The following is a 10,000-nucleotide window of genomic DNA, read 5'->3' as shown; positions in this document are numbered from 1 at the left end:
CTCCACACACACACACACACACACACACACTCCCTTCTCCCCTCCACACACACACCGTCCCTTCTCCCCTCCACACACACACACACACACACACACACACACTCCCTTCTCCCCTCCACACACACACACACTCCCTTCTCCCCTCCACACACACACACACACACTCCCTTCTCCCCTCCACACACACACACACACTCCCTTCTCCCCTCCACACACACACACACTCCCTTCTCCCCTCCACACACACACACACACACTCCCTTCTCCCCTCCACACACACACACTCCCTTCTCCCCTCCACACACACACACACTCCCTTCTCCCCTCCACACACACACACCTTCCCTTCTCCCCTCCACACACACACACTTTCCCTTCTCCCCTCCACACACACACACCTTCCCTTCTCCCCTCCACACACACACACACACTCCCTTCTCCCCTCCACACACACACACACACACCTTCCCTTCTCCCCTCCACACACACACACTTTCCCTTCTCCCCTCAACACACACACACACACACACTCCCTTCTCCCCTCCACACACACACACACACACTCCCTTCTCCCCTCCACACACACACACCTTCCCCTCTCCCCTCCACACACACCCCAATTCATAAACCGTTTCAACACAAGCCCCTTCACTGGATATATTAAAAACACACGCCCCCCCAAAAAAAAAGTGCCAAAACGAACGCACTCAAAATAAAAACCAAAAATCATTTAGTGTGGCGAAAACAACATTACCTGGGCAGGTGAGCGAAGCAGAGGAGGGGACGACTTGATGAAGAATTTTAGAGTTATTTTTTATTTTTATTTTTTCTTCATATGTAGGGGAGAGTGAGAGGGGGAAGGCTGGGACACAGAGAGAGAGGGAGTTTGTAATTGTGTGTGTGTGTGTGTGTGTGTGTGTGTGTGTGTGTGTGTGTGTGTTGAAGGGGGAGATATGTCTGTCTTGTGGTGTGTGTGTGTGTGTGTGTAGAAGGGGGAGATATGTGCCTTGTGGTGTGTGTGTGTGTGTGTGTGTGTGTGTGTGTGTGTGTGTGTGTGTGTGTGTGTGTTGAAGGGGGAGATATGTCTTGTGATGTGTGTGTGTGTTGAAGGGGGAGATATGTCTTGTGATGTGTGTGTGTGTAGAAGGGGGAGATATGTGCCTTGTGGTTGTGTGTGTGTGTTGAAGGGGGAGATATGTCTGTCTTGTGATGTGTGTGTGTGTAGAAGAGGGAGATATGTGCCTTGTGGTTGTGTGTGTGTGTTGAAGGGGGAGATATGTCTGTCTTGTGATGTGTGTGTGTGTGTGTGTGTGTGTGTGTGTGTGTGTAGCACGTAGGTGTATGTATGCATGTATGTATGTAGGAATGAGTGTGTATGAGTATGTACTTCTATGTATGTATGTGCTGTATGTATATATGTGTGTGTGTAGTATGTAGGTGTGTGTATGTGCGAATGAGTATGAGTATGTATAGCTATGTATGTCTATGTATGTATGTATGTGTGCATGTACGTACTGTATGTATGTGCGAGGCATACACAGATTAATATAAAATGCAATAAGGGAGTACAGGTTAATCACACACACACGCACACACACACACACACACACACACACATACACACACAAATTAAAGATATATAGATTCTCTCCACGACACCCCATTTTCTCTCCACCACACCCCATTTTCTCTCCATCTCAGCCCATTTTCTCTCTACCTCAGCCCATTTTCTCTCCACCACAGCCCATTTTCTCTCCACCACAGCCCATTTTCTCTCCACCACACCCCGTTTTCTGTGCCTCCCGTTCTCTATAACCAGGATACATCAGGCTCATACATCCTTTTATGGGCGACTCGTGAAAAATACGTTTTGTTAATCCTATAATTTGGTTGTAATGTATTGATGGGGAGGGGTGGGGAGGGGGAGGAGGGGGGAGAGGAGGAAAGGGGGGAGGAGAGGGGAAAGGGGGTGGGAGGGGTAGGTGGGGAAAGAGGGGAAAAGGGGGAAAAGAGGAAAGAGAAGGGTGAGGAAGGAAGAGGGGAAGGTGGGGGAGAGGGGGTGGGAGGGGGAAAGGGCGGAGAACGGGGAGAGGAAAAGGAGGAAACAATGGTGAGGAAGAGGGGGTGGGAGGGATAGGTGGGGGAGGGGGAGAGGGGGTGAGAGGGGTTGATGGGGAGGGGGAAAGGGGAAAAGGAAGAAAGAGAAAGGTGAGGAAGAGGGGGTGGGAGGGGTAGGTGGAGGAGAGGGAGTGAGAGGGATAAGTGGGGGAGAGGGAGTGGGAGGGGTAGGTGGGGAAGGGGGAGTGAGAGGGGTAGGTGGGGGAGAGGAAGTGGGTGGAGGGAGGGGGGAAATGAGGGGGGGAAAGGGAAGGAGAGGGAGAGAGGGTTGGGGAGGAGGGGAAAGTGGGAAGAATAGGTGGGGGAGAGGAAGGGAAGGGAAGGGCAGGGAGGGGAAGAGGGGGGGATGGAAATGGGGAGGGAGGACGAGATGAAGAGGAGGGGAGGGGAGGGAAGGGCAGGAGGGGGATGGAAATAGGGAGAGGACGAGAGGAAGGGGAGGGGAGAGGAGAGAGGATGAGAGAAAGGGAGGGGAGGGGAGGGGAGAGGACGAGGAAGGGGAGGGGAGAGAGAAATGGTGTGCAGGAGGAAAGGGAAGGAGAAAAAAAAAATTGTGGAGAGAAAATAAAGGACTAAATGACGGACTATTAGAGAGAGAGAGAGAGAGAGAGAGAGAGAGAGAGAGAGGGGGGGGGTCATGAAGTAAGATGGGGAGGGGGGAGAGGACTGGAGAGAAAGGGGAGGAGGGAGGTAGGGGTGGGAAGAAAGGATGAAGGAAAGGGAGGAAAGAAGAGAAGAGAGGGAGGAAGAAATGTGAGGGAGTAAGAAGGAAGAAAGGAAGTGAGGGGAGGAGGAAGAATAAGGAAGGGAGGAAGGAAGGAGAAAGAGGCGGAGGGAGGAAGAGGGGAATGAGGGGAGGAGGGGAAAGAAAGAAGGAAGACAGAGGAAGGGACGAAGAGAAAGGAATGAAACACGGGGAGGAGGAGGAGAAGGAGGAGGAGGAGGAGGAGGAAAGGAATGAGGGAGGGAAGGAGGGAGGGAGGGGTTATAAATTCCTCATCTAGAGCCATGAATTAAGGAGGGAGGGAGGAAGGGAGGGAGGGAGGGAGGAAGGGAGGGAGGGAAGTTTTAATTAAGAGTGAAAAAACATGGACAAATCAGCTCCTGTCTCGTTAGGGAGGGAGGGAAGGAGAGAAGGAGGGAGGAAGAGGAGGGAAGGAGGGAGGAAGAGGAGGGAAGGAGGGAGGAAGAGGAGGAGAGAGGAAGGGAGGGCGAAAGGGAAGGAGAGGAGGGAGGAAGAGGAGGAAAGAAGGGAGGAAGTAAGGAGGGAGAGAGGAAAGAAGGAAGGAGCAAGGAAGGAAGGAAGGTCCATCGAATTTCATGTAACCCTGACTTATGGTGTGTGTGTGTGTGTGTGTGTGTGTGTGTGTGTGTGTGTCAAAGGACTTTCATCTCATCACTTCCTCTACTCTAACTTCAATCTCTCTCTCTCTCTCTCTCTCTCTCTCCGTCCATACTGACTAAACCATCACTCAGCAGTCAATCATTTGAGGGTAGAACTGCATCAAGTGAATGGATGGTAGGCGCTTCGACCTACCACATAATAATAATAATAATAATAATAATAACAGGATTAATAACACTAATATTAGTAATAGGAAATATAATCACACAAACACACACACACACACACACACACACACACACACACACACACACAACTCTCTTTCTCTGTATTTCCAGCTTAAACGGATCTTGACTTTTTTTTTTCTGGAAGGGAACCGATGGCGTGCTTCTAGTGGCCTTTGGTTCCTTCTTTACATTGAGGGAGAGAGAGAGGGGGGGGAAGGGAGAGGAAATAGCAACAATTATACCACAAAGGTCTTTCTTTACTCTGTTAATATTAGATACGGTTATATTATCAGGTTATATCAGACAAGATTATTTTTTGTTATATATTCCAAGTCTAGGTGTTATATTGCCGTCAGTAACCCCCTCAATGGTACATATAAATCCAAATTTGTATAAAAATGTGTCAATAATAATCCATCCATCATCCAATCCTACGTTGCCCCATGAGCGTAGAAGCCCGTGGATAGGCAGTTGGTCCCGATATTTAAGATGAGAGTGACCAGACTCACTCATCCCTGAGTGGCATTACATGAGCAATCAACCTCAACCATCCCTTGGATATAAACCTTCACCGGCTCAATCCGACTGGAGCGAAATAATTACCCACTAAACCACCAGGCGCCGAAATCTGGTCATATGGTTACCACCCAGCGTAGTAAAGTTTCCTGGTGTACAGGAAAACATCTGGCTTGTCACTCAGTGTAGAGTCATCCACAGGCAGAAGTAAGAGGAATGAAGGAAAGACAGAAGAGGGAGCGTAAAGTCACCCGCAGGCAGAAGGACGAGGAAAGAATGAAGGAAAGGAAGACAGAAGAGGATGGAGGGAAAGAAGGATGGAAGAGAGGAAGGGGCAGATACCCGAGAGCAGCACTACATCGAGTGAGTGGATAGTGAGCGCCGCCACCTACCACTAATAATAATAACAATAATAATAATATGAAGTAAGTACGTCCCCATAGCGAAGAGGAGGTGGAAAAATAGGAATTAGCATAATAATCAAATCACAGGCTTTACTAACTCCTTCACTGCTTCAAAACATCCATCTATCCATCTATCGCCAGTCGCCATAATCCCGTAAGGGGTGGCCATTTGACTCTGAGTAATTGGTTTTACGGGGAGGGAAATAAATCCCCAAATTGTAATAGTAATGTGAAAAACAAAGTACCGTACATGAACGACGGCGAAGAGGCAGGGAAAAATCGGAATGAAAACGTCAATAAATAATACAAATTATCCATTATTAACCCCTTCACTGCCTCAATAACTCAAAATCTGAATAAAAATGATGAAAAATAATATATATAGTGCGTCCCCAGAGCGACGAGGTAGGAAATAATCATAATCCAAAACTCGAAAAGGGGCACAATAAAAAATTAAAACAGGCTTTATTATTTCTTTCACTCCTTTAAATAACTCAAAATCTGAATAAAAATGCTGAAAAATAATATATAAAGTGCGTCACCGGAGCCAAGAGGTGAAAAAAAAACAAAAAAAAAAAACAGCCTCTATTATTTCCTTGGCCCCTCCAAATAACTCAAAATTTTGATAATAAAATGTGATTAATAATATGTAGAAGAGGCTGAAAAAAAATCAAAATCAAAATTCAAAAAATCGGAATGGGACAAAAAAAAAAGGGCCGTATTAACCCCTTCACTCCTTCAAATAACTCAAAATCTTAATAAAAATGTTGAAAAATAATATATAAATTGCGTCCCAAGAGCGAAGAGGCGGGAAAAAAAATTCAAAATCAAAATTCAAAAAAATCGGAATGGGAGCATAAGTCGAAGCCGTTAATCCTGGCTGGGTTTTAAACGTAGGATAATGAGCGGCCTGCCTAAACACTCCCCCATAAAAAACAATTAATTTCCGCCATTCATAATTAGCCGGGGCAGCGAGTGAGTTATAGATATCTTAATTAGATGAGCGAGAGAGGGAGGGAGGGAGAGAAGGGAGGGAAAAAAATATGTATCAAAATCACGGTACGATCGTTTCCAAACTTGGCGGGAAAGAGAGAGAGGGAGAGAGAGAGAGAGAGGCGGGAGGACAATGGCAGCGTTGGCGGGCGTACGATAACATTTTATTTATTTTTTTTCTCCCTCTCTCTCGTTCAAATATTCCTCAAAATCAAGTTATGGCGGCGGGTTTTGAGGAGAGATGGAGGAGAGGGAGAGAGAGAGGCGCGTGCTGGCAGTAATTGTTGCGTCGGCTTTATATCTTTGATGCAGCTTACACCGCGATATTAGATTAGGGAAAAATACCCCCTGCGATTCCCTTTTGTCTTCAGTCACGCGACCCACAATGCATCGCTCAGGCGCAGGGAGGGAGGGAGGGAGGGGGGAGGGGCCATATCCATCCTCAGCATAAATGGCGGCTGCCCCTCCTCCCTCCCTCCTCCCCGTAGTGTTGATCATACACGCTTTTGAAAAATAAACGAAAAAGAGAGGGAAGTATAGTTTTCACAGCGTCTCGTCTCCCTGTAATCGCTCTTAAGATAAGTGGCCTAATATCAGCCGAGGCGGGGCGCGGGAAACAGGGCGCTATCCAACATGGCCGACTTCTGACGTCACTTCCGCCCTTATGGCTACGTGTCACAAGGCTGATTTTGAAACGGAGTAAGGCGGCTGGGGTGGGTGTCCTTCTCATCGCGCCGCCGTACACGAAACGAATGACATGCTGGCGGCGCGAGTCTAGAACGGGCGGGAAAAGTGCTCGGGGAACGAAGCAAAAATCAGCCTTCAAGTGTGCAGTGGAGAGAGGCGGGGTTGGGAGACAGTGGAAGACGGTCGGTTAGGCTCCTGTCCCTCCCGCCTTTTCCCTCCTTCCCTCCCCGCCCGTCTAATTATGCGACAGATTTGTATAATGAGTGTAAGTTTTTAATGAAAGCATCGCGCGTTACTGGCGATTAAGGAGGAAAGGAAGGATGGAAAACACGGGTGCTGATTTGACTTTTTTTTCAAACCGCCCGCCCTCCCTCCCTCCTCCCGCCATCTTTGTAACGGTGTTTTGGCGGGACGGGAGCACAAGTTTTATTTTTATTTAATACACTGCGATTTATTTTATTACACCAGCTTCTTAGACATTATATTTACATTATATATAAAAATAATTGGCGATATACAAGCATACCAACTTCTTTTAATACGTAATATAGCACTGGACGGTTGGGTATATTTTTAAAAGTTATATTTATAACATACTCGTACATTTAGCTACTTTACTGGCCAGGATAAGAGTATAACGATATACTTAATGCAATGGGATATATTTCACGGCATATTCGTATACTTATTTCTATTCAAAGCTGAGAGGCAGCATTTTTGAGCCAAATTAGAGTGAGTGGGGTATAGGATCTGACAGTACTTCTTCGTGACTAGCGTTTAATTCCCTGCCTCACCCTAAACCCTTCCTCTGGTTCACCCTACTTTATCTATTCATTTATCTACCTGTCTATCTGCCTCTCCCTTCGCTGCCTCACCCTGCCTAAACATAATCCTACTTCGCCCTGCCTCACCCTTCCTCCCTCCTTACCTGTCTTCCCTCCATCACTGGTACCTTCCTCCTGTCACCCTACCTTCCTTTCACTCTGCCTTACCCTACCCACCTTTTTCACAATACTTCATCCTTGCCTCACCCTACCTACCTCTCACCCTGCCTCACCCTACATGACCCTACCTTTCACTCTCCTAATCCTCCCTGCCTCACCCTACGCACCCTTCACCCCTCAACCTACCTCACTTTACCTTCCTATTTATTTTCCCGACTTCACCCTACCTCCCTATCTTCCCTACCTCACCTACCTGCCTCCCTACCTCATCCTACCTGCCTCCCAATCTTCCCTACCTCACCCTACCTGCCTCCCTTCCTTGCCCTACCTACCTCCCTACCTTCCCTGCCTCCCTATCTTCCCTAACTCATCCTACCTGCCTCCCTATCTTCCCTACCTCACCCTACTTGCCTCCCTATCTTCCCTACCTCACCCTACTTGCCTCCCTATCTTCCCTACCTCACCCTCCCTGCCCCCCTATCTTCCCTACCTCACCCTGCCTGCCTCCCTCTCTTCCCTACCTAACCTAACCTTCCCTACATCACCCTATCTTCCTTACCTCACCCTACCTGCCTCCCTATCTTCCCTACCTGCCTCCCTACCTTCCCTACATCACCCTATCTTCCTTACCTCACCCTACCTGCCTCCCTGCCTCACCCTAGCAGAGGAGGGGTGGGAGGCAGTGCAGTAAAGCAAACTCACCCCTGCGATAAAGCTACGTAATGGCCATAGTCCCTTCCTTCCCCTTATTACACACGACTTGCATTCTTTATTCAATTATTTACACATTTATTGCGTTATTTATCCTCATTTATCGTTATTTATTGCGTTATTTAGCGTTACTTATTCATTTATTAGCAGTATTTATTGAAGTATCGTTATTTCTTTCCCCTTATTACACTACTTGCATTCTTTATTCAATTATTTATACATTTATTGCGTTATTTATCATTTATCGTTATTTACTGCCTTATTTATCGTTATTTATTCATTTATTAGCAGTATTAATTGAGTTATCGTTATTTCTTTCCCCTTATTACACACAAGCATTCTTTATTCAATTACTTATACATTTATTGCGTTATTTATCCTCATTTATCGTTATTTAATGCGTTATTTAGCGTTATTTATTAATTTATTAGCAGTATTTATTGAGTTATCGTTATTTCTTTCCCCTTATTACACACTAGCATTCTTTATTCAATTATTTACACATTTAATGCGTTATTTATCCTCATTTATCGTTATTTATTGCGTTATTTATTCATTTATTAGCAGTATTTATTGAGTTATCGTTTTTTCTTTCCTTCCCCTTATTACACACGACTGGCATTTTTTATTCAATTATTTACACATTTATCGTTATTTATTCCATTTACCGTTATTTATCGAGTATTTTATTATTTATCCTTATTTATTGCATTATTTATCCATATTTTATTTCATTATTAGTTTATCATTTATCATCATTGCGTTATTTATTGAGTTATTTATCGTCATTTATCGTTATTTCCTTATTCCACAAGGCTGGCATTCTTTATTAAACTATTTACAAATTTATCGTTATTTACTGAGTTATTTATCGTCATTTATCGAGTTTTTTATCGTTTTTACTTTCTTCTTAATACACAATTATTTACCATTTTTTATTGCGTTATTATCATTATTTATCATGACACCGCATTATTTATTGCATTATTTATCATTATTTATTGGGTTATTTATCATTATTTATTGCGTTATTTATCATTATTTATTGGGTTTTTTATCATTATTTATTGCGTTATTTATCATTATTTATTGCATTATTTATCATTATTTATTGCGTTATTTATCATTATTTATTGCGTTATTTATCATTATTTATTGAATTATTGATCATTATTTATTGCGTTATTTATCATTATTTATTGCATTATTCATAGCTATTTATTATATTACTTATCATTACTGCGTTATTTATCATTATTTAGTCTTGCATTAATTCTTTTATATCATTATTTTATTTATCTACATTATTATTATTATTATTATTATTATTTTTTACCATTTATCGCGTTTATTGGATGTTTTTTTTTTCTTTCATTTATCACATTTTATTTTGGCCGTGTGGAGAGGATGGAGCGAGAGACTAACGAGGAGTGTCTGTGAGGTGGAGAGGGAGGAGAGCGAAGATGAGATGGAGGCTTGGAGTAACAATAGGCGTAAAAATTCAACCACCTACCACCATCGCTACCACAACTACCACCATCGCTACCACAACTACCACCATCGCTACCACAACTACCACCATCGCTACCACACCCACCACCATCGCTACCACAACTACCACCATCGCTACCACACCCACCACCATCGCTACCACAACTACCACCATCGCTACCACAACTACCACCATCGCTACCACACCCACCACCATCGCTACCACACCCACCACCATCGCTACCACAACCACCACCATCGCTACCACACCCACCACCATCGCTACCACACCCACCACCATCGCTACCACACCCACCACCATCGCTACCACTACTTTTTCAGTGACTACCAAATTCCATCTTTCGAAAGGATATGTTATTGTTAAGTACGTTCTGTTCTGTACACAGGCCTCTGGAGTTTGTGGGTTATGTAATATTATGTAATCTGTATATGTACTGTATTACGAAATAAAGAAATGATGATGATGATGACTACCACCATCGCTACCACACCCACCACCATTGCTACCACAACTACTACCATCGCTACCACAACTACCACTAT

This window comes from Coenobita brevimanus, chromosome 4, assembly GCF_032717465.1.
Source record: "Coenobita brevimanus isolate Jiangsu-jjx chromosome 4, ASM3271746v2, whole genome shotgun sequence".
NCBI lineage: Eukaryota > Metazoa > Arthropoda > Malacostraca > Decapoda > Coenobitidae > Coenobita > Coenobita brevimanus.
Note: the sequence above shows the minus strand (reverse complement) of the source record.